The sequence below is a fragment of the Pleurodeles waltl genome, chromosome 7 (assembly GCF_031143425.1).
Source record: "Pleurodeles waltl isolate 20211129_DDA chromosome 7, aPleWal1.hap1.20221129, whole genome shotgun sequence".
Classification (NCBI taxonomy): domain Eukaryota; kingdom Metazoa; phylum Chordata; class Amphibia; order Caudata; family Salamandridae; genus Pleurodeles; species Pleurodeles waltl.
Window position 1 is genome coordinate 430,761,502 of NC_090446.1, and position 25,943 is coordinate 430,787,444.

A 25,943-nucleotide genomic window follows, 5' to 3' on the forward strand; every position below is an offset into this window, starting at 1 on the left:
AGTCAGCCCTGCTGCCCTCACAGAGGAGGCTATTGACCTCCTGAGAACCTTTTCTGTAGGGCAGACAACCATCATGAATGCCATCCAGGGGCTAGCATCCCAGATGCAGCAATGCAATGCATACCTGGAGGGCATTCACAGTGCCATGTCTGGCCTACAGAGATGTTTTCAGGCTCTGGCCTCCTCTTTGACGGCAGCCAGTGTCCGTGGTCTTTCCATCCCCCCTCACACCACCTCTACCCCTTCCAGCACCCCACTCCCTTCACCCATCCCAAGCACACATACAGACAGCCGTGCACACAGATCAACACACAAGAAGCACACAGAGAAACACAAGCACCACACTTCCTATCACAGGCAGGCACACACCCAACATACCAAATCACACACAACAACATCCACCTCCCCCAGTGTGTCAACCTCCCCTGCCACCCTGTCTGTCACCTCCACATGCACACCCACATGCACTGCACCCTCAGTAACTGCTGCTGCCCCCATTCATGCAGTCACAACAGCTAACTTCCAGACATGCACCCCAGACATCACACCCGCACTCACCATAACTACATTCACATACACTTGCAGCACACTCACCAGACCTGTAGACACCCACACAGCATCCATCTACACTGGCAGCCTGTCTACTCCCACTGTGTCCACCCCCCTTCCTCCCAAAACACTAAAACGTTCACACACATCCACACCACACACATCTACCATACATAAACATACTAAACAGGCACCTGCATCCACGTCCAGCACACCTACACCTGGTATGACCACTCCCTCAACCTCCACTCCCAGACCTGGCTCCAGATCACCTCCAACTGCACCTAAGAAGCTTTTCCTATCCCGTGTTGACCTGTTTGAACCAACTGGCCCACCCCGACATGTCCCTAAACTTTCCCATGCCCTTGCCCAGTCCACTTCTTCCTCATCTAAGTCCGCCCAGTCCGCCTTCCAATTCCCGTGCCCCTTCCCCAGGGAGGAAGAAGCCTTGCGTTGCCCCAGGTCCCTCTGCCACCCCCAGTCCAGGCCCACTCCTCCTCCTTCCAAGGGCAACCCAAACCCCCTCCACCTCTTAAACCTAAGCCCACGACCCCCCTTTCAAGACCTGAGTCGCCACCCTCTGCCCCTGTTCCCTGAGGTGCCTGGTTGCCCCATTGATGCCCCTTATCAGTGGAGTTTCACTTTCCACACGTGGGAGTCAAGTTTGGGCTATATTTGCCCTTCAGGAACTTTATCATGGACTGACCAATGGCCTTATTTAGACATTCCTTTTGTTACTTACAATAACTTTGAGTGCCCAGCAGTGCTGTACAATATAGAGACGTTGTGCAGGGTTTCACTGTGGGGATGTGGTGTGCACAGGTGTGTGCATTGTTGCAGGTATTTGTTAGCTTGTGTCTGGTAAGTACATCTTGTTATGTATGTATGGCTTGGGATGGTGGGAGGGGTTGGGAGTGCGTTGCAGGGTGGGTGGGGTGGATGTGTAACTGTGCCCTTTCCTCCCATGTGTACTAGGCAGAGTTACTTAACTTTGTCGTCAGTCACGGTCCTAGAGGAATATGGCAAGGAGAAGCACTGGCATTATTTCCAACTCTCACTCCATGTCTGCGTCGGTGTGTTCTGTGTACCTCTGGTGAGTGTTTCCTTTTACGTTGTTTGTTTCTGCCACACTTTCCCTGGCGGTGGTTCCCAACCTGGAACTAATGGCGGTGTGGTGTTTCATTATTTGGTGGGTGGGTAGGGCCCATCCGCAGGCCTGAGGGCGGCCTCCTCCATCATCGTCGGGACTACCAAAATGGCGGTGTGTAGATGGACTACTACTTGTTTCTCTTTCGCTTCATTATTTGGCGGTCCGGACCGCCAGCCTGTTGGTGGTATTGACCGCCTGCAGTGCGGTGTTTACCGCCATTTTCATAATGACCACCAAAGTTTCTCCTTCTTAGCCTACACCAAAATGGTGCCACATAGGGAATTACCCTATTGTTGGGTTTATATTTTCTTTGTGTTGCATTACCACATCATCCCGCAGGCCAAAACAAGTGAAAGTGCAGCCACGTTTTTCCCTGTTCTACAATATTGTGGTTTCCCCTCGCGCAAACTTTATCAGATTTTATCTGATGAAATTTGATAAAGGAAATCAGCATGTTCACTGCAGAGGTGAGCCCGAATTGGACATAAATTTCTGTTTGAGCCCCAAATAAATGGAAGGATTACTGCTGCTCGGGTGTAGGCCATCCTCCAAAAGTAGTTTATCTGTCCCCTCCCTCCACAAAATCTACCTGACATTATAAAACACCATCCACCAGCAAGATTACACCACCCTCAAGGACAGGTCACTGTCTGTATGTGAAAACGTATCATTCTATTATCTTCTGAGCCACCCCTGAGTGAGGCTGTACACTGGGTGCTATTTGTAGGCTGAAGGAGATTACCTTTGTGCCACCTGGATGAGAGTCTTAAGAGATCACAAGCAGAGCTAATAGCCTCATGGGGGGGCACCTCTCATCATGCTCAGAACACAAAGCCACATTGTTCTCTGAAGACATTGGTGCACGTCATAGTCTGAAACTGGCTGACGGATGCCCCCACAAATCCTGACTACCCACTTTCACCCATTCACCAGTGGTGTCACTCTGACTACCCACCGTCCTGCATCAAAGTCAAAATAGGTGCTCTGGCAGCTTATTCTCAGCCAGAATCGGCACAGGTGATAGTCAATCAACATATTGAGACTAAATGAAAATATCAAAAGTTTCTGGTCAGACAGTTGTGTTGTGTGACTAGTGATCCCTATTATGATGCAGGGACTTATGCAAATTAATTTTGTTTAATGCGAGATGTGTCAGCCTTGACAGGGCTAATGACATGCTGGACACTGAGATTCCTGTTCCCTTCACCGCAGCACTGCAAGTAAATTGTGATGTACAAAATGCAACAAAGCAAGCCATTTTACAAAGCCCCTTGACTTTTAGTAAATTAAAATTTTGCGGCTTAGAAGGTCCAGATGCAAAAGATACATTTTGTATCCGCCTAAAATACTCACGTCTGCATTATTCCTACTGAAGTGCCCCGTCACCCCAGCCAAAATGTGTACCACATGGCCAATCAAACACAAAACGAACCCACAAATAGTGAATATGTTACCTTCACTGGCAGCCTGCCCTGAATGCACAGGCATTGCTAATAAAGCCTTCAAAACACCGAGCCAGAAGTGTAAATGAAGAAAAAGTCCAGCTCTGGAAGGAATGTGACACGGCTGGTGGGCAGACTTCGAAATATGAGCTTAAGAGCTTGTCAAACCTCAAATCACTCAGAACTTGGATGGCTCAATCACATTTAGGGCCAGATGTAGCATGTTCCGATATTGCGAATCGGAAATTGCGAGTCGGTGCGACTCGCAATTTCCGAGTCGCAATATCGGATGCAGAACGGTGTCTCAGACACTGTCTGCGACTCGCTATGGGGTCGCAAAGACCCACCTCATTAACATTAATGAGGTTGGTCGCATTTTGCGACCCCATAGCGAGTCCCTGCACTCACAGGGATGGTGGCCTGCTGAAGTCAGCAGACCTCCATGTCTGTGACTGCTTTTTAAATAAAGCAGTTTTTTAAATTTTATTTTGCAGCCCGTCTTCCTTAAAGGAAAGCGAGTTGCAAAATAAAAAAAATAACGAAACCATTTGGTTTCCGTTTTTCAGAGTAGGCAGTGGTCCATTGGACCACTGCCTGCTCTGAAGAACCCTTTTTGGCAACATTCACAAAGGGGAAGGGGTCCCATGGAGACCCCTTCCCTTTTGCGAATGGGTTACCACCAGTGTGACACTGGTGGTAACTGTGAATTGCTTTGCGACCGCATTCGCGGTCACAAAGCAATTTAGCATAGCGATGCGAGTCGCAAATAGGAAGGGGACACCCCTTCCTATTTGCGAGTCGCATTCACAATTTGCGAGTTGGTACCGACTCGTAAATTGTGAATGTGCATCGCAAACGGCATTTTGCATGGCGCAAACTGCGATTTTCATAGTTTGCACCATGCAAAATGCTTGCTACATCTGGCCCTTAGTTTTGTTCTTGCGGGACTACCTGTAAGAATGAGACATACAAATGTAGTTCATGTTGGTTTTTATCAATTTGAACAGAAGAATCAGCTGCAAATATCCTTATTATGTGAGAAGTCTGTAGATAATATATAATTTGCAGGGGCGGCAACTCCGCTGAGGCGGCGGAGCGTCGCCCCACTGCTTTCTGCAAAAGGGAAAGATTTTAAAAAATAGATAATAATGAAGCGTTATTAATCATTTTATTTTTCAGCTGAGGAGGAGTGTAGTGGGCCTGGAGGGGGCTGGAGCGAGGAGTGGTTTATGCACCATAAGTGCGCATGTCTGTTTGGCTGGCCGTGTTGAGCTGGCCAAACAGACATGCACACTTAGTACTTCTTCTCCTGGCTGTATTGCACAGCAAGGAGGAGAAAGTGCACAGGGTGCTACTCCCTCTGTGAGCGCCAAACCAGGATGCTCACACCAATCATGGCGCTGCTGTCATGCTGGTGACAGCAGCGCCGTGATTGGCTGAGGGGAGTCTGGGAGCCTGTGAGTGAGTACGAGGACGGACAGAGGAGACAAACCCGCCTCCGTAGGAAACAGGTAAGTGTTTTTTTTCTTTTCCTCCACTGAATATTTGAGGTCTGCAGTGATGCCACTAGGTATTTTAGTGACGTTCATTTTATAACCCGCACATTGAGAAGATGCCAAGCATACCTTTCCAAGATTTGACATCTAACCTGCAGGCTAAAAATACCTTTTGTTGGTGATCTGCTCGCTAAGCCATATTACCAGCACAATGTGAGAGCATCAGTGCATCAATTGTTGGTGTTCCATGCCTTTGTTGTTTCATGACTGAATGCTTTGTAGTCTCCCAGATCAATGGTAGTCATTTTGAGTTCATCATGGTGCATTCCAAGCACAGGGTTTCCTGCTGATCCAAAACATCCAAAAAAGTATCTGAAATGGAATGGTGTTTTTTTGTTTCGTTTTTTTGTTAGTTTGTTTTTTTATCAAGTTGAAAGTCAGTACACAGAGAATAATAACATGTTGCAGCTTCTCCTGTTTGAACATAGTAGCCAATAACATTACACAGCTATAATGAGGCAGAAATTACCATCCAAAGACCATCACTCTTTTGTAACTGTCAACCATTTTAACAATGTATAATACTGAAAGAAAACATAAACACCAATTAAACAAACCTAACATGGGTCTAGGGAGATAGATGCAAACCAATATCTGGTGGAGCTTTCAATTACCATGATAGGGTATAACCCCTATTTATTGTAGGTCTGCGGGGGTCGTCTACCTAACCAGAGCCCACAAGGCCCCAGGCGATGGAGGGAGGGAAGGTTCAAGTAGGGAGAACCCCCAATCCTCTACATCTGGAACAAATGCAAGGCCCTGGTGCATGTGGGTCAGGCAAATAGCTGCAGACCTACAGATAAATAAAATACCTGAGGTCCCCAAGTATATTCGAAGTTTTTAAAATTGTCTGCAAAGATATTTGTCATCCTCTCCAATGTCAGTGCCCTCCAAAGGCGAGCGTGCCATTGGGTGAGTGCTGGGGCCTCCTTTTTTTCCCAAGCCGCCAATATTGCCATTTTAGCAGCTCCAAGGCAAAGCCAGAGGATTGTCCTATAACTGCGGTGGTGGAGAGAAATGTCTCATAAACCCAGAAGGGCCAAGCCCATCACGTGAGGAATTGGGTATCCTAATGTGTCTTTAATGTGCCCCAGGATTTCATTCCAAAAGGGACAGATGGTTGTACAGTCCTACCATATGTGACGGAAATTGCCTAGGAGCCCACGTCCTCTCCAACAAAGGTCTGAGGTGTCTGGAAATATTTTTTCAAGTTTAGTAGGGTATACATACCAGTCATACGGGATCTTGTAATGGGCTTCCCTCAGAGTAATGGATTGGCTGCATTTGAGAATATCTCAACATAGTTTGTCCCATTGTGTGTCGTGGATGCCATTCCCCAAGATTTGTTTCCAGAAAGTAAGGTGGAGGGGTTGTGCTGGGGTGAATGTAGTGAGTAGCATGGTGTAGAGGATGTTATAGTCCCTCAAGTGGTGCCTGCCCGATGGACAAATTGTTCAATGGGAGTTAATTCACGTGTGGCTGCTAGTTTGTTCTCCGGTTGTAATGCCCAGTGCAGTAATTGTGTGTAATGGTAAAAGTCCATGTGGGGAAGATAAAAATTCTATTTGCAATTTTCAAACGTTAATATATCCCAATTATGGAAAAGATCAGCTACAGTGAGGCAGCCTCCCTCTCTCCAAGCGTCAAAGGGACCTTGTTGGAAGGCTGGAGGGAAAGCCGGGTTGTAGTGTTTTGGTGTGTGAGGGGAGGGAAAAGTCATCTAACCTGCCATTTTAGTCACCCCATCCCAAACTTTAAGAGTTGTTTTCTTCTATGTGCTAAGACATGCATTGTGGGGGTGATCAGACCTCAGCTTCCAGAGTAGATCCTATATCACCCTCCCCACTATGTCCCGATCCATGTGTAACCAGTGGTTGTCCGACGCCCTAAGTGACCACTCGATAAAGACTCTCAGTTGGGCTGCTTTATAGTATAACAGGAAGTCTGGGAGCACAAGGCCTCCTATCTTCTTTGGCATGCCTAGTATTTTATAGGGTAAGCGAGCTCGCCTATTCTGCCAGATGAAGTGTATGATGACTGTAGGTAATGCCAAGAATATGCACTCAAAGTCCACTGGGCGATTCTGAAACAAATATAGAACCCTAGGCAGAATCTTCATCTATATTGCATTTATCCTCCCTAACCATGAGCTGTAGAGGGGCGCCGACTGTGAGAAAGTAGCCTTTTTCTAGCATGGTTACCCCCACTTTTAGTCTATGTGTGTGTCAGTGTCTTTTTACTGTCTCACTGGGATCCAGCTAGCCAGGACCCCAGTGCTCATAGTTAAAACCCTATTTGTCAGTGTGTTTTGCCTGTATCTCTGGGACCCTGCTAGCCAGGACCCCAGTGCTCATAGTTTGTGGCCTAATGTGTGGTTTGTCAGTAGTGCTTAACTATTTCACTGAAGTTCTGCTAACCAGAACTTCAGTGCTTATGCTCTCTCTGCTTCAGAATTAGTCACTATAGATAAATGACTTCATATTCCAATTCCAATTGGCACACTGGACCCCCCCTTATAGGTCCCTAGTATATGGTACCTAGGTACCCAGGGCATTGGGGTTTCTGGAGATCCTTATGGGCTGCAGCATTTCTTTTGCCACTCATAAGGAGCTCAGACAAACCCTTCTTCAGGACTGCCACTGCAGCCTGCGTGAAATAGTGCACACACTATTTCACAGCTAATTTCACCGCACTTAAGTAACTTATAAGTCACCTATATGTCTAACCTTCATTTACTGAAGGCTAGGCGCAAAGTTACTAAGTGTGAGGGCACCCTTGCACTAGCACAGGTGCTACCACGCTGTCCAGGGCCAATTCCCCAGACTTCGTGAGTGTGGGGATACCATTACACGCGTGCACTACATGTAGGTCAATACCTATATGTAGCTTCACAATGGTAACTCCGAATATGGCCTTGTAAGGTGTCTAAGATCATGGAATTATCCCCTCATTCCAAATATGGTATTGGGGGCCAATCCCATGCATCCTGGGGGCTCCACCATGGACCCCCAGTACTGCCAAACCAGCTCTCTGAGGCTTCCACTGCAGCTACAGCTTCTGCCACCTCACATACAGGGTTCTGCCTTCCTGTGGTCTAAGCAGCTCAGTTCCAGGAAGGCAGAATAAAGCATTTCCTTTGAGAGGAGGGTGTTACACTCTCTCCCTTTGGAAATAGGTGTTACAGGCTGGGGACGGTTAGCCTCCCAGAGCCTCTGGAAATGCTTTGAAGGGCACACATGGTGCCCTCCTTGCATAAGCCAGCCTACACTGATTCCGGGACGCCCAGTCCCTGCTCTGGTGCAAAACTGAACAAAGGAAAGGGGAGTGACCACTCCCCTGTCCATCACCACCCCAGGGGTGGTGCCCAGAGCTCCTCCAGTGTGTTCCTGGCATTAGCCATCTTGTTTTCCAAGGTATGGGGGACACTCTGGAGATCTCTGAGTAGCCAGTGCCAGCAGGTGACGTCAGAGACCCCTCCTGATAGGTGCATACCTGGTTAGGTAGCTAATCCCCCTTTCACTAATATTTAGGTTCTCTCCTGTGGGTTCCTCCTTAGATTGGGCTTGCAAGTTTCCTCCAGGAATCCTCTGCAACTTCTGCTTCAGCTTCTGACCGACGAATCAACCGCAGGCTGCTCCAGGAACTGCTGTAACTAGAACAAATTATCCAGAAAGGCTACTGTGACCCTGCAAATTCAGCTCCAGCCAGCAATTGCAACAGTTGCTAAGGTGTGCATGCTCTGAGGACTCTCTGCCTTCAGCCTGCACCAGAAGAACCGAAGGAATCTCCCGTGTGGTGACGTAGTCACTTCCCTGCTCCTGCAGGCACATTTTAAGACGACGACCAGTTCACTGGGACTCCTCTCCTGATGACGAGCGTGCTCCCTGGAACACAGGTGTTGGACCCTTTCGACCCAGTTTGTCCTAAGTTCTAGCTGTCCATATTTGGTGGAGGTAAGAGCTTGCCTTCCCGGTTTGCAACAGTACACCTGTGCACTCTGTCATCTCTAGCTCCTGGGGCCTCTGTGCACTTTTTGCAAGAACCCTTCGTGCACAGTGTGGCCCAGGTCCCTAGCACTCCAAGCTGCGATGCACAACTCGCTGAGTTGTTCTCCGGCGGCGTGGGATCTTCTTTTGTTGTGCTGCACCAACTGCAATTTGCACCTTCTTTGTCCCCGCCACCTGGGGCTACTGTGGGTGCTGCCTGGTCATCTGTGGGTTCCCTCCAGTGTTGGGAGCCCCCCTGCATCTTCAGTCCGAGTTGAGGCCCCCAGATCCCTCCTGTGTCCAGGCAGCTCCATTTTGATGCAAACCACAACCTTGCTTGCACCAAGGCTTTTTGGACGAATGCAGCGACGCAAACTGCCTGCATATAACTTCTCGACGTGGGATATCTCTTTCATCATGCAGGAACCCACAGCTATCTTCTTTGGTGCTCTTCTTCAGACTTCTTCTAACCGAAGAATCCTCTTTTGCACCTTCCTCTAGGTTGGCAGGGGCTCCTGTCCTTCCTAGAATCTTCTGTGACTTCTCGACTTGGTCTCCTCTGTTCACAGGTCTTCAGGTCCAGGAATCCACCATTTGTTGCTTGCAGTCTTGCTTGGTTATTGCAATCACTCTTATCACGACTTGTAGTGTATCATGAGGAAACTTGCAGTACTTTACTCCTACTTTCCTGGGCTCTGGGGTGGGGTGTTGTTTTCTTACACTTCCAGCGCCCCTCTACACACTAAACTTGCCTAGGGGGGAATTTGTGATTCGCATTCCACTTTCTTAGTATATGGTTTGTTATGCCCCTAGGCCTATTGCATTCTATTGTATTTTCTACTGTTTGCACTATTCTGTGACTATTTACTTACCTGGTTTTGGTATCTAGTGTATATATTGTGTATAATACTTACCTCCAGAAGGAGGATTGCCTCTAAGATATTTTTGGCCTTGTGTCACTAAAATAAAGTACCTTTATTTTTGGTAACATTGAGTATTGTCTTTTATTGTGTATAAGTACTGTGTAACTATGGTGGTATTTCAGGAGCTTTGCATGTCTCCTAGTGCAGCCTATGGTGCTCTGCCTACAGCTACCTCTAGAGAGCCTAAGCTGCTAGAACACTGACTACATTTCACTAATAAGGGATAACTGGACCTGGTATAAGGTGTAAGCACCTAGGGTACCCACTACAAACCAGCCAGCCTTCTATACCCATCTTTTCAGCTCCTCTTTTATTTGCCAGGAAAGGGGGAAGTTTGCTTGATATAGATTATCTATTCTTGGCATGATTTTAATGCCTAGATTTCACTCTTTGCCCATTGAAAGGGCGTGGAAGCTGCTAGAGTTTTCATCTCCAGTAAGGGCACGGTTAGATTGAGCACATAAGATTTAGTGAGGTTGATTTTGAAGTCTCTTACCTCTTCAAAGAGCCACAGTTTGTCCTAGAGGGAGGCGAGTTAGGGGCCGGATCAGAAAGAGTCAAGAGGACATTGTTGGCAAATAGGGAAATCCTGTGCTGTTTCTCCCAAATGGTGTCCTGTGTATGTTGGTCGATGAGTGGATATGTGCTGCCAAAGGTTCTATACTGGGTGTGAGATGAGGGGCACCCCTGCCTCATCTCTCTTGTCACATGGAACTGCATAGAACTTACCCCATTCATCAGGTCCCTGGACTGTGGTGCAGGGTATTTAGCCTGTATCATTGAAATAAATTGGTCACTAATCCCGTAGTGCCCGAGGGCATGAGACAGGAAGGCCCAGTCCACCCGATCAAACGCCTTTTCATTATTGAGACTCCACAGGATGGCTGGGTTATTTTTGCTATTGGCCTTTTCAATCAGATGGACCCTCCTCAGGATGTTATCGTGCTTCTGGTGACCTTTAACAAAGCCAGATTGGTCTGGTTGACCAAATCTGGTAGCCTGTCTTCTAGTCGAGACATAAGTATCCTGGAGTAAAGTTTTACATCAAGGTTTAGGAGGGCTATGGGTCTGTAGGAGCCACATGTGTGCGAGTCTTTCCCTGGCTTGGGAATGACCGTGATAGGGGCCTCGCCCATTGAGGATGTGGTTGCTCTTGAGGTGTGAATGTAGTTGAATAGGGAGGTCAGGTGCGGTGTCAATTCAGAACTGAACGCCTTAGAAAATTGTGTTGTGTGGTGACTCTGGTGATTTATGAAGTTTAAGGTGATTGATCGCCAGCTGCACCGCCTCTGCACGCATCAATGGGTGCCCCAATCTTTCATTCTGTGCTGAAAACATCCTGGGATGGTCAATGTCTTTTAATTATCTAAGTTGGCCACTATCTGAGGTAGGCGCCACCTTGTATAGCTCCCGGTAAAAGTCCTCTAATATAGTCGCTTTTTCCATGTCTGAGCTGGTCAACTCGTTCGTGGATTGTCATATGTTTTCTATGTATTCCCTCTCCATTAGTTGTCTTGCCAGATGTGAGCCAACCTTATCCCCTTGTTCATAGGATGTTTTCTGGAGGCACAGCAGTGTAAGCTCTGCTCTATTCGTGTAAATAGCATTTAGTTTACCTCTCAGAGCTGTGACTTTGCGTTGTAAGGTTAGTGTAGGGTGCTCTTTATGTGCTTGTTCAGCAGTGCGTAGTTCTGCCTCCAAAGCAAGATGATCATCCGTTCTCTGCCTATTCAGCACTGCCATCAGGGAAATACATCTCCCATGTAGCACCACTTTGAACGCATTCCATCATACACTCGGGTTAGTATTGTTAAGTGAGTATTAGTCTGTAATGGTCTGGCGCAGGTATACTCTAGAGAGTCTATCTCTAATCAGAGAAGGGGGGAAAACCAACTAGGGTATCTCGACTGGTCCTGTCCTCATTGTAGTGTGACCTCCACTGGGGCATGGTCAGAAAGAAAAGGGTTATTGAATGGATTGTTGTCTTATGCAGCTCCTGTACCCTCGCCTGACTGACAAAGGCATAATCAATTCTAGAGTATATGCGGTTTGTGTGCGAAAAAAAAAGTACAATCTCTGTCATTAGGATGAAATGTTTTACAGGCGTTAGCCAGACCCATTTCCTACAGCTTGCGTTTCAATGCGTGGGAAAAGTTGCCCGTTAGTGAACAGTGGGGGTGTGTACTATCATTGGTAGCATGCAAATAAGATTAAAATCTTCCATTAAAAACACATCTCCCTCTGCGAATTCTCCCAACATTGTTAAACAGGCGTGTAGGAACTTTACCTGGTTAACGTTAGGTGCATAACCCAAAGCAAATGTAGCTTGCGGACCCCTTAGTACTCCCTTGACCATGACAAATCTCCTCTCCTTATTGGTTCATGTCCCATGGTTTGGAATTGCAAAGATTGGTGGAACATTATGTTTCAAGGAGGCAGAGGATTTGAAATTTATGTGGGTATGTTTTATGTTTAAGTCTATGGTCTTCTTCCTGTTTAAGGTGGGTCTCCTGTAGGGCCACAAAATCATAGTGTTGGTCCGAGAAATATTTCTACCATTTGTGACGCCTCGCAGGTGAGGTTAGACCCTTAACATTCCACATAAGTGTTGTTACTGCCATGGCTAATGTAAATCTATATTACTGTGCAAAGCTTGTTAATGGGAGATAACCAGTGGCCCACACCCACTGCCTTAGGGACTGCGCCTCCCCCATTTCCACCACATCACCCATGTCCCAACCTCCCCCACCCCCCATCCACATTGTATTTTCCTCTATCCATGTTCAATCTCCCAGAACCCTGGAGAACAGAAAATATAAACAAACAGGGACAAACTGTTCCAAATTTTGAAACCAATTATGTCACTTTGTGTCTCTCCTGAAGTTGGATTCAGTGGGAAGAATAGGAGAGAGATAGTGCACAAACCAAAACAGCTAGTGCTATTAAGTGAGAACTTGTATGCAAGGGAGCCATCAGCTGTGTGAGCAGGATCTATCTTCCTGTGTAGCAAGGTGTTTGTCCCCTCAGGTAAGAACGATATTGTCTCTCAGTGGACTGACCATCATGTCCATGCATTCTGTATTGCGGAGGTCATAAAACTTGTAGGTCCAGGAAGAGAGGGAACCTTCCCCTCAGTCAGTGTGTCTTGTGTGGTTGAGGGCGTCTCTGGGTCAGCCAGGTCCTGACGTCGACGGTTGTGGTGCTTCCCCACGTTGCGTTTCTAGACCCGCCTCCGTGGTATGCTTCTCCGGGATAGGGATGTCTAGCAAAAACATCGCCTCCAACAACTCGGTTCCATTATACAATTTATTTTGTAGTTCGAAGGCAAGACCAAATAGAAATGTCCAGATGTACTTGACATGGTCTTTCCTAAGTTTGTCTGTTACTGGCATAAACTGCTGTGTCTGGGCCAGTGTGGTGGGGCTATGTCTTGGAACAGTACACTTGTCTTTCCTTGGAAAGTGACTTTATTTGCTTTCCTTGCCACCTGAGAAATGGCCTCCTTGACTTTTAAGGGATGTAGTTTTACTAGCACATATTGCTATCTTTGCTTTTTACTTGAGGCCCTAAGGTCAACCTGTGAACTCTTTCAGATTTCACCTATGGATGTGTCTCACCCAGTGACTCCTGGAACCAACCGACCTCAAAGGCTTCGAGGTCCTGCCCCTCCACCTCTTCAGCCAGGTCTCAAGTTCTAAAATTATCGCATCACGTTTTTCTGTTTCATGAAAGGAATTACGTTCGATTGGCCATCTTGTCAAGCCACTCCCTGTAGTTAATTTAATTTGATTATGCATTCAAATTAAGAATTTCCAGCTACAAAGTCATTGCTAATAGTATCTTAGGAGACTAGATAGCACAGGGACCCCCAATGGCTTGCATTAAACAATATCCTCAATTATGAGGAGAGTTTTGGCACCTCCTGTAAAGAGGCTTTTATGTTTTTTAACATCCCAGAAAGGGCACAATTTTGCTTTCAACAAAAAGGCCAAAACCACTTCTGTGAAATTTAGAAAAATAGCCCTAGTTGATTCGACAGGTAAACTTTTTGCTAACGCTTACTGGATCTTTTCACACCTGGGGCAGGAGAACCATATAATACAACTGGAACAAGTTGGCATCAAAAATGCAATCGAACTCGATAACGTCTTTGTGGTAAACGTAATTCTAAATAAATATTTAATTGTAGAGACCCAGCCTGTCTATGCAGCCTTCACTGATTGCACTGCAGCATCCTACAATGTAGAGTGTAGCAAGTTATGGTTCAACATCTCCTCTTATAAAGTTGAAAGTCGTGTGCGATACAAACAACGGGTACTGCTTTCTCTTATGGGCTGACAGAGCTTTCCTGATTAGAATCTACACTCATCACGGTAGCATCTGTTCCCCCTTGATGTTTATTTCTACGATTGTCCAAAAATTGATTGAAGTAGAAAACTTTTTTCTGTTCTTGACCAGCCACTAAACACTTTTTTTTTGGGGGGGGGGGGGGGGGGGAGGGGGGGGGGTTAGAATGGGGGTGGATGTTTGTCGAAATATGGACAGCAAACATGTTGTCCTTCCTGAATGTCATTTCAAAATATCGAGGACCAAAATATCGAGAAGGTAAGGGCCAGTAGCTAATTATAGATTTAATATTCTTTAGGCAGATATAAATTAAAGTATGACTTCACCAGAGGAGCTACGTTTATCTTGTCAAATCTGTTTATCTAGTGATTGCAAAATCTTTTGTTATTTTAAAGAATTCTTAATTAATCGTAAGCGGGCATTTTTATTATTTGACTGTGATGTTTTGACAACTCTTAATTGAAGCTGATATGGAAGCAATAAAATGGGTGTGGATTTATCTTGAAGCTGATATGGAAGCAATAAAAGGGGTGTGGATTTATCTCTCAGGATGTATCCACAATGTGCACTATGCATGTGGAATGTTGTTTGCAGACGGGAGGCTCACCCTGTCTGTTGTATGGGGCATGTGACTGTTGATTATCGCCTCTGAGTTGTCTGCTTGGTGTCTCTCAAGTTATTGCTGATGTAAATTAAATACATCTTGGGAATCTTTGGGACCCTACCTCAGTTAGCAGTAATGCACATAATATACATATCAAATTACTATTAGGGCAGATTTGATAGATCTATTCAAGGAGGTTTTTAGGAAATTACAGATAAATTGTGAAGTTTAGAGCACACGACACAGCTAACACTACTCAAAACATTTACAATTTCAAAATCGTGCGCATTAGTAACAAACTTGACATTATATTTTGTGACGTTTGGATTTAAAAATTAAAGGTATTGTCAAACAACAAGATTCTTGTAATGCATGGTGTTATTTGACACTTTTCTGTCATCATCTGAAGATGTCGTACAAAAGTTAATGTCGTAGGAGGACCTTTCCGGACTGGCCATGATAAATTATGTCATAAGTACATTGTTCTCCTACCGAAGTAATTGATGACAAATTGGCAAAAACAGTTACCCTTTTCAAGAGAAGTTGTTTGAAGCATCTTGAAAGGCTGAGGACAGAATTCAACCACCAAAGGTGGAAAATGACTCTGATGTGGAAAAGAGTTCAAGGAAGACTGTCCTTCTCCAGAATAGAGAGAGAAGATAATTCAATTACTAAATGTGTGTAGGAGGCTGGACTGGCTTGTAGTGAGTACCAAGGGGTACTTACACCTTGCAACAGGCCCAGGTATCCCTTATTAGTGTATAGGGTGTCTAGCAGCTTAGGCTGATAGATAATGGTAGCTTAGCAGAGCAGCTTAGGCTGAACTAGGAGACAAGTGAAGCTCCTACAGTACCACTAGTGTCACTTGCACAATATCATAAGAAAACACAATACACAGATATACTAAAAATAAAGGTACTTTATTTTTATGACAATATGCCAAAGTATCTCAGTGAGTACCCTCAGTATGAGGATAGCAAAAATACATAAGATATATGTACACAATACCAAAAATATGCAGTATAGTCTTAGAAAACAGTGCAAACAATGTATAGTTACAATAGGATGCAATGGGGACACATAGGGATAGGGGCAACACAAACCATATACTCCAAAAGTGGAATGCGAGCCACAAATGGACCCCAAACCTATGTGACCTTGTAGAGGGTCGCTGGGACTGTAAGAAAACAGTGAGGGTTAGAAAAATAGCCCACCCCAAGACCCTGAAAAGTGAGTGCAAAGTGCACTAAAGTTCCCCAAAGAGCACAGAAGTCGTGATAGGGGAATTCTGCAGGAAAGACCAACACCAGCAATGCAACAATGATGGATTTCCAGACTAGAGTACCTGTGGAACAAGGGGACCAAGTCCAAAAGTCACGATCAAGTCGAGAGTGGGCAGATGCCCAGGAAATGCCAGCTGTGGGTGCAAAGAAGCTGCTACTAGGCAGTAGAAGCTGAGGATTCTGCAGGAACGACAAGGGTTAGAAACTTCCCCTTTGGAGGATGGATGTCCCACGTCGTGAAGAGTTGTGCAGAAGTGTTTTTCCTGAAGAAAGACCACAAACAAGCCTTGCTAGCTGCAAATCGTGCGGTTAGGTTTTTTGGATGCTGCTGTGGCCCAGGAGGGACCAGGATGTTGCCAATTGCGTGAGGGGACAGAGGGGGCGCCCAGCAGGACAAGGAGCCCTCTCAAAAGCAAGCAGCATCCGGAGAAGTGCCGAAACAGGCACTACGAAGTGGAGTGAAATGGTGCTCACCCGAAGTTGCACAAGAGAGTCCTACGCCGCCGGAGGACAACTCAGGAGGTCGTGCAATGCAGGTTAGAGTGCCGTGGACCCAGGCTTGGCTGTGCACAAAGGATTTCCGCCGGAAGTGCACAGCGGCCGGAGTAGCTGCAAAAGACGTGGTTCCCAGAAATGCAGGCTGGCGTGGGGAGGCAAGGACTTACCTCCACCAAACTTGGACTGAAGAATCACTGGACTGTGGGAGTCACTTGGACAGAGTTGCTGGATTCAAGGGACCTCGCTCGTCGTGCTGAGAGGAGACCCAGGGGACCGGTGATGCAGTTCTTTGGTGCCTGTGGTTGCAGGGGGACGATTCCATCGACTCACGGGAGATTTCTTCGGAGCTTCTAGTGCAGAGAGGAGGCAGACTACCCCCACAGCATGCACCACCAGGAAAACAGTTGAGAAGGCGGCAGGATCAGCGTTACAGAGTTGCAGTAGTCGTCTTTGCTACTTTGTTGCAGTTTTGCAGGCTTCCAGCGCGGTCAGCAGTCGATTCCTTGGCAGAAGGTGAAGAGAGAGATGCAGAGGAACTCTGATGAGCTCTTGCATTCGTTATCTAAGGAATTCCCCAAAGCAGAGACCCTAAGTAGCCAGAAAAGAGGGTTTGGCTACTTAGGAGAGAGGATAGGCTAGCAACACCTGAAGGAGCCTATCAGAAGGAGTCTCTGACGTCACCTGCTGGCCCTGGCCACTCAGAGCAGTCCAGTGTGCCAGCAGCAAGATGGCAGAGGTCTGGAGCACACTGGAGGAGCTCTGGGCACCTCCCAATGGAGGTGCAGGTCAGGGGAGTGGTCACTCCCCTTTCCTTTGTCCAGTTTCGCTCCAGAGCAGGGCTGAGGGGTCCCTGAACCGGTGTAGACTGGCTTATGCAGAAATGGGCACCATCTGTGCCCATGAAAACATTTCCAGAGGCTGGGGGAGGCTACTCCTCCCCTGCCTTAACACCTTTTTCCAAAGGGAGAGGGTGTGACACCCTCTCTCTGAGGAAGTCCTTTGTTCTGCCTTCCTGGGCCAAGCCTGGCTGGACCACAGGAGGGCAGAAACCTGTCTGAGGGGTTGGCAGCAGCTGCAGTGAAACCCCTGAAAAGGCAGCTTGGCAGTTCCAGGGTTTGTGCTACAGACCCGTGGGATCATGGGATTGTGCCAACAATGCCAGGATGGCATAGAGGGGGCAATTCCATGATCTTAGACATGTTACATGGCCATATTCGGAGTTACCATTGTGAAGCTACACATAGGTAGTGACCTATGTGTAGTGCACGCGTGTAATGGTGTCCCCGCACTCACAAAGTCCGGGGAATTTGCCCTGAACTATGTGGGAGCACCTTGGCTAGTGCCAGGGTGCCCACACACTAAGTAACTTAGCACCCAACCTTTACTAGGTAAAGGTTAGACATATAGGTGACTTATAAGTTACTTAAGTGCATTGAAAAATGGCTGTGAAATAATGTGTGCATTATTTCACTCAGGCTGCAGTGGCAGGCCTGTGTAAGAATTGTCAGAGCTCCCTATGGGTGGCAAAAGAAATGCTGCAGCCCATAGGGATCTCCTGGAACCCCAATACCATGGGTACCTCAGTACCATATACTAGGGAATGATAAGGGTGTTCCAGTATGCCAATGTGAATTGGTGGAATTGGTCACTAGCCTGTTAGTGACAATTTGGAAAGAAATGAGAGAGCATAACCACTGAGGTTCTGGATAGCAGAGCCTCAGTGAGACAGTTAGTCATAACACAGGTAACACATTCAGGGCACACTTATGAGCACTCGGGCCCTGGCTGGCAATGTCCCAGTGACACATACAACTAAAACAACATATATACAGTGAAAAATGGGGGTAACATGCCAGGCAAGATGGTACTTTCCTACAATGGGTTCCTATTGATATGATTTCCTAACAGTGACAGGTGTACAGAGAGAGAGGAAAGCAAAACCGTGTTCAAATCTGTCGCAGACACTGGGGAGTAGGAACACTATTCCAAAAAAGATGAAGTAAGAAAAGTAGACTATTTCATAAACTACATTTCCCCTTGAAGAAACAACCTGCCTCCAAGTAGGTGGTGCCAATCTTGAGTCAAGAGGTAGGCGAAACTTTGAGAGTGAAGTGGTGCGGGGTAAAGAGAAGTTCTGCTGGATAAAGTGGTGTGGAGAGGTGTGAAGTATAGTGGCATGGAGTCTCATAGACTGCACTGGTGTGGAGTGCAGTGGTGCAGAGTGTAGTATGTAGAGTGCACTGGTCTAGAGGTGAGTGGTGCAGAGTAGAGTGCAGTGGCATAGAGTAGGGTTGAGTTCAGTGGGGGAGAGTGCAGTCTTGCAGAGTAGAGTGTCTTAGAGTGCAGCGGAGCAGAGTGCATTGGTGTAGAGTGCAGAGGTGTAGAGTGTTGCAGAGCAGAGTGCTCTAGAGAGCAGTGGAGTGCAGTACAGTGGGGAAGAGAAGAATAGAGCACCGTAGCATGCAGTGACAAAGTGCACTACACTGTACAGTGACGTAGCATGCAGCTCGATGTTCTATGGCATGTGTAGCTGCACATACACATGCTATGCATTTGTCCGCCATCTAGTGCTGGGCCCGGAGTGTTACAAGTTGTTTTTCCTCAAAGAAGTCTTTTTCTCGAGTCACGGGATCAAGTGACTCCTCCTCTTGGTCATAGTGCGCAATGGCATCAACTCCTTTGTTAGATTGTTTTATTTCCGATGTCGGGTTCGGACGTGTTTCCTCTCGCTCTGAGACTTTTGATTTGGAAACTTTATACTAACTTTATTCTACCGTCGGTATTGTTTTGATTGCGTTTCTATCTGTAATTGAGCCAATACTACAGTTGAAAACAAGAAAATGCGCTTTTGGGCGCTTGCGCCCTACTCGGGCCTGTTCAGGCCTACCATGCCATACCCTGATGGATCGGACTCCATTCCGATTCTGTCCTCGATGCCACGATAAATTCCCTTACACCGATCAACATGTGATATGGTATCTTTGTCTCTCTCCCGAACATTGAGAGGAAGATTGTGAAGCTTGTCGGTCGTTCCGGTCGAAAAAGACACTGCGTGACCGCAGAGCAAGGAGACTCGAGATGGCGTCGAAGCATACAGAGTCCACCGACACCATAGAAGAGGAGCAGGCACAGATGGCTATTTCGATTCAGGACACCGACTCCGAAGCTTACTCGGATGAAGACAGCCAACCGATCACTGCAGCTCAGCATGAGAGTACACCTGCCCCTATGCCCACTTCCAAAAGACCTATTAAGGCCTAGGGTGCACCACTACCAGAGAGCCATGGTTCCACCCGAAAGAAAATTGTCAGCGACCGACCTTCGGGTTCGGTGCCGAAAAAGGCCTAATCACCACATCAACAGGCCACACCTGTTTCGATACCGGAGTCCAGCAAATACATTAAAAGCTCCACAGCCGAGCCAACGTCCACACTCTTCGAAGTTGAAAATTCAACATCCAGCTTCGGAGCCGAAATCACAGGCTGTATCTTCAGGACCGAAAAAATTAGTTACCACTTTGGAGCCGAAAAAATCCTTTTATACAGAGGAGACAGGACTTTCGAGCCGATTAAAACACAGCTCAAAGTCAATTGCTGAACAATCCTCTAAAGGAGTGAAACATCCAAATATCATTCTGAGGACTCTGATATTTAGCCTAGAAATCATGGACAGCAAAAAAGGAGACAGTGAAAATCATTGCCACACCTCCTCCACAAAACCAAGAGAAAGCTGACATTTCAAGAGACTTTTGGCACTGCTCCACCGCCAGCAAAGATATTTATAAGGAAGGAGAAACCATCACCTTTACAGCTTCCTCCACAACATTCGCCACAGCTTTCTTTCTCTCCACAACCTACTACGCCACCACCATTGCCCTCACCAACACATTCTCATACATATTCACATGGAGATACAGTGGACCCCTGGGACTTACATGACCCAGATCCTATACCACTAAATGACCCAGACCTCTGTCTGTCCAAACCTTCACCACCAGAGGATAGTACAGCTTACACTCAGGTAATTTCTAGAGTAGCTGCATACCATGGAGTTCAGATGCATGCAGAGCCTTTGGAGGTGGATTTTCTTTTTAACACATTGTCCTCCACTCACTCACGCTACCAGTGTTTATCAATGCTGCCTGGAATGCTTAGAAATGCCAATTACATATTTAAGGAACCTGTTAATGCTAGGGTTTTAACCCTGAGAATAGACAAAAAATACAAACCTGTGCCAACAGACTGAGTTTATATCATACAACAGGTACCACCATACTCTATTGTACTCATTGCTACAAGGAAAAGGGTCAATAGCCAATCTTCAGGGGATGCCCCTCCCCCTGACAAGGAAAGCAGACAGTTTGATGCAGCTGGTAAAAGGGTAGCTACACAAGCAGCTAACCAATGGTGTATTGCCAGTTCCCAAGCCCTGTTAGCAAGGTAAGACAGGGCACACTGGGAAGAAATGCAAGAATTCTTGCAATATTTACCAAAAGAGCATCAAAAGAGAGCACATCAAATTGTTGAGGTTGGACAAGCAATCACCAATAACCATATCAGATCTGCTCTTGACGCAGCCGGTATTACAGCTAGAAGTATAAAAACTAGCATAACAATTCTTAGTCATGCATAGTTACGATCTTCCGGATTTAAACGGTAAATACAGCAGGCAGTGCTCAACATGCCCTTTGATAGGGAACACCTATTTGGACCTGAGATTGACACAACTATTGAGAAACTCAGGAAGAACTCAGACACTGCAAAAGCCATGGGAGCCCTATACACTACACCTTACAGGGGTTCCTTTTGTAAATAGCAGTTTAAGGGGGGTTTCAATCCCCTGACTACAGAGGCTTCCACCTCACAGTCTAAACAAACCCAGCAGTACTATCAAAGAGGATCATTTAGAGGCTCTTACAGAGGTCAACACTTTAGAGCCAGAGACAAATTTCAAACCTCAGAGTGTCACCACTCCCCAAAACAATGACTTCTTCAACATCCCACAATCCCACACATCTCCTATGGGAGCCGACTGCAACAATTCCACTCTCAATGGCAAAACATCACCACAGATCAGTGGGTGCTTTCAGTTATCCGCATTGGTTACTGCCTAGAACTAATTTCTACTCCTCCAAATATTCCCCCTCACTCTCACAGACTGTTCCCAGAACACAACGTTCTGTTACAGCAAGAAGTGCAATCTCTATTACTAAAAGAAGCAATAGAAATAGTCTCAAAATCGCAACAGAGAACAGAAGTATATTCACTATATTTCCTCATACCAACAGGGATGGTACTCTCAGACCCATTCTGGATCTCAGATCTCTAAATCTATATATCCTGTTAGAACATTTTCACATGGTAACACTGCAGTACGTAATTCCCCTACTACAAAAACAAGATTACATGACTGCCTTAGATCTCAAAGATGCTTGCTTTCATATTCCCATACATCCAGCTCATCGAAAATACCTAAGGTTTGTAATAGCAGGAAAGCACTACCACTTCAAGATTCTTCTCTTTGGCATAACAACAGGTCCGAGGGTTTTCACAAAATGCTTAGCTGTAGTAGCAGCTCACCTAAGAAGACAAAACATACATGCCTTTCCTTATCTAGAAAATTGGCTAATAAATCAAGCAACACTATACAATGCCAGCAACACACTCTATACACAGTAGAAACCCTACACACAATAGGGTTCACAATCAACTACCAAAAATCCCATCTTCAACCAGCACGGGTTCAACTTTACCTAGATGCTATTCTCAATACCCAAAAAGCCTTAGCCTATCCAAATGCACAAAGGATACAGGCTTTTCATAACCTTATATCACAGATACAGCCCAACAAATGTTACACAGTAAGATGTATCATGAAACTACTGGGAATGATGGCATCATGCATAGCAATAGTACCGCATGCAAGACTAAACATGAGAACACTGCAACAGTGTTTCTCACAACAATGGTCTCAAGCACAGGGTCAGTTGCAGGATCTAGTGTTGTTAGACCGCCAAACTCACAGAACTCTTCAATGGTGGGATCACAACAATTTAATAAAGGGGTGGTCATTTCAGGACCCTGTGCCTCAGACCATAACAACAGATGAGTCAATGACAGGTTGGGGAGTTCACCTCAACAACCTAACCATAGAAGGGGAATGAAATTCAACGCTGTTAACTTATCACATAAACCATTTAGAATTGTTAGCTGTGTTTCTCGCCCTAAAAGCTTTTCAACCTCTTCTCGGGCACAAAACAGTCTCAATAAAAACAGACAATATGACAACAATGTATTATCTAAAGAAACAGGGAGGAACACATTCATCTCAACTGTCCCTTCTAGCCCAAACAATATGGAAATGGGCAAGTCACAATCACATTTACTTGCTAGCGGAATGCATCCCAGGGATACCCAACCAGCTAGCAGACCTACTAAGCAGGATGCAGCAACAAGTACACACATGAGAAATTCACTCTCAGGTACTTCAATAGTACTTTCAAATGTGGGGAACACCAGACATAAACCTTTTTGCAACAAGCGAAAACGCAAAATACCAAAACTTTGCATTGAGACACCCACACCCTCTGTCCAAGGGAAATGCTCTATGGATAAACCGGTCAGGGATATTTGCTCATGCTTTTCCCCTTCTCCCTTTAATTCCATTGCTGGTCAACAAACTGTGCCATACCTCTCTCACCATGATACTCGTAGCTCCCACGTGGGCATGACAACACTGGTACACACCACTCCTAGACCTGTCAGTAGTACCCCATCGGAAACTTCCAAACAGACCAGATCTGTTAACACAGAACAAGGATCAAATCAGGCGTCCCAATCCCAGTGTTCTCAACTTAGCGATTTGGCTCCTGAAGTCATAGAATTTGGATAGTTACACCTTCCATTAGAATGTATGGAAGTTCTAAAACAAGCATGCGACCTACAACTAGACAATGCTATGCTAACAAGTCGAAACGTTTTGTTTACTACTGTCAGCCCAAAAATATAGACCCACTTAAAGCATCAATACAGGATATTGTATGCTACCTGCTTCCTTTACAAAAACCAAATTAAGCTTTTTTATCTATTAAAATTAATCTTAATGCTATATCAGCGTACTTACAAACCATACAACTGTAGGAGGCTGGACTGGCTTGTAGTGAGTACCAAGGGGTACTTGCACCTTGCACCAGGCCCAGTTATCCCTTATTAGTGTATAGGGTGTCTAGCAGCTTAGGCTGATAGATAATGGTAGCTTAGCAGAGCAGCTTAGGCTGAACTAGGAGACGTGTGAAGCTACTACAGTACCACTTAGTGTCATATGCACAATATCATAAGAAAACACAATACACAGTTATACTAAAAATAAAGGTACTTTATTTTTATGACAATATGCCAAAGTATCTTAGAGTGTACCCTCAGTGAGAGGATAGGAAATATACACAAGATATATATACACAATAGCAAAAATATGCAGTATAGTCTTAGAAAACAGTGCAAACAATGTATAGTTACAATAGGATGCAATGGGGAAACATAGGGATAGGGGCAACACAAACCATATACTCCAAAAGTGGAATGCGAACCACGAATGGACCCCAAACCTATGTGACCTTGTAGAGGGTCGCTGGGACTATTAGAAAATAGTGAGAGTTAGAAAAATAACCCTCCCCAAGACCCTGAAAAGTGAGTGCAAAATGCACTAAAGTTCCCCTAAGGACAAAGAAGTCGTGTTAGAGGAATAATGCAGGAAAGACACAAACCAGCAATGCAACAACTGTGGATTTCCAATCTAGGGTACCTGTGGAACAAGGGGACCAAGTCCAAAAGTCACAAGCAAGTCGGAGATGGGCAGATGCCCAGGAAATGCCAGCTGCGGGTGCAAAGAAGCTTCTACTGGACAGAAGAAGCTGAGGTTTCTGCAGGAACGAAAAGGGCTAGAGACTTCCCCTTTGGTGGACGGATCCCTCTCGCCGTGGAGAGTCGTGCAGAAGTGTTTTCCCGCCAAAAGAACTCCAACAAGCCTTGCTAGCTGCAAATCGTGCGGTTAGCGTTTTTGGACGCTGCTGAGGCCCAGGAGGGACCAGGAGGTCGCAAATTGGACCAGCAGAGAGAGGGGACGTCGAGCAAGACAAGGAGCCCTCTCTGAAGCAGGTAGCACCCGGAGAAGTGCCAGAAACAGGCACTACGAGGATGCGTGAAACGGTGCTCACCCGAAGTCGCACAAAGGAGTCCCACGTCGCCGGAGACCAACTTAGAAAGTCGTGCAATGCAGGTTAGAGTGCCGTGGACACAGGCTTGGCTGTGCACAAAGGATTTCCGCCGGAAGTGCACAGGGGCCGGAGTAGCTGCAAAAGTCGTGTTTCCCAGCAATGCAGCCCAGCGAGGTGAGGCAAGGACTTACCTCCACCAAACTTGGACTGAAGAGTCACTGGACTGTGGGGGTCACTTGGACAGAGTCGCTGGATTCGAGGGACCTCGCTCGTCGTGCTGAGAGGAGACCCAAGGGACCGGTAATTCAGCTTTTTGGTGCCTGCGGTTGCAGGGGGAAGATTCCGTCGACCCACGGAAGATTTCTTCGGAGCTTCTGGTGCAGAGAGGAGGCAGACTACCCCCACAGCATGCACAAGCAGGAAAACAGTCGAGAAGGCGGCAGGATAAGCGTTACAGAGTTGCAGTAGTCGTCTTTGCTACTATGTTGCAGGTTTGCAGGCTTCCAGCGCGGTCAGCAGTCGATTCCTTGGCAGAAGGTGAAGAGAGAGATGCAGAGGAACTCGGATGAGCTCTTGCATTCGTTATCTAAAGTTTCCCCAGAGACAGAGACCCTAAATAGCCAGAAAAGAGGGTTTGGCTACTTAGGAGAGAGGATAGGCTAATAACACCTGAAGGAGCCTATCAGAAGGAGTCTCTGACGTCACCTGGTGGCACTGGCCACTCAGAGCAGTCCAGTGTGCCAGCAGCACCTCTGTTTCCAAGATGGCAGAGGTCTGGAGCACACTGGAGGAGCTCTGGACACCTCCCAGGGGAGGTGCAGGTCAGGGGAGTGGTCACTCCCCTTTCCTTTGTCCAGTTTCGCGCCAGAGCAGGGCTAAGGGGTCCCCTGAACCGGTGTAGACTGGCTTATGCAGAATTGGGCACATCTGTGCCCAAGAAAGCATTTCCAGAGGCTGGGGGAGGCTACTCCTCCCCTGCCTTCACACCATTTTCCAAAGGGAGAGGGTGTCACACCCTCTCTCAGAGGAAGTTCTTTGTTCTGCCATCCTGGGCCAGGCCTGGCTGGACCCCAGGAGGGCAGATGCCTGTCTGAGGGGTTGGCAGCAGCAGCTGCAGTGAAACCCCAGGAAGGGCAGTTTGGCAGTACCAGGGTTTGTGCTACAGACCACTGGGATCATGGGATTGTGCCAACTATGCCAGGATGGCATAGAGGGGGCAATTCCATGATCATAGACATGTTACATGGCCATATTCGGAGTTACCATTGTGAAGCTACATATAGGTAGTGACCTATATGTAGTGCACACGTGTAATGGTGTCCCCGCACTCACAAAGTCCGGGGAATTGGCCCTGAACAATGTGGGGGCACCTTGGCTAGTGCCAGGGTGCCCT

The 25,943-nt window shown here is 46.6% G+C and overlaps 1 protein-coding gene across 1 annotated transcript in view; it reads left to right on the top strand.

Moving 5' to 3' along the window:
• LOC138304146 (uncharacterized) overlaps nt 1-25,943 on the top strand; it is a 621,705-nt gene that overhangs the window by 97,304 nt on the left and 498,458 nt on the right. The gene's annotated exons all lie outside the window — the stretch shown is intronic.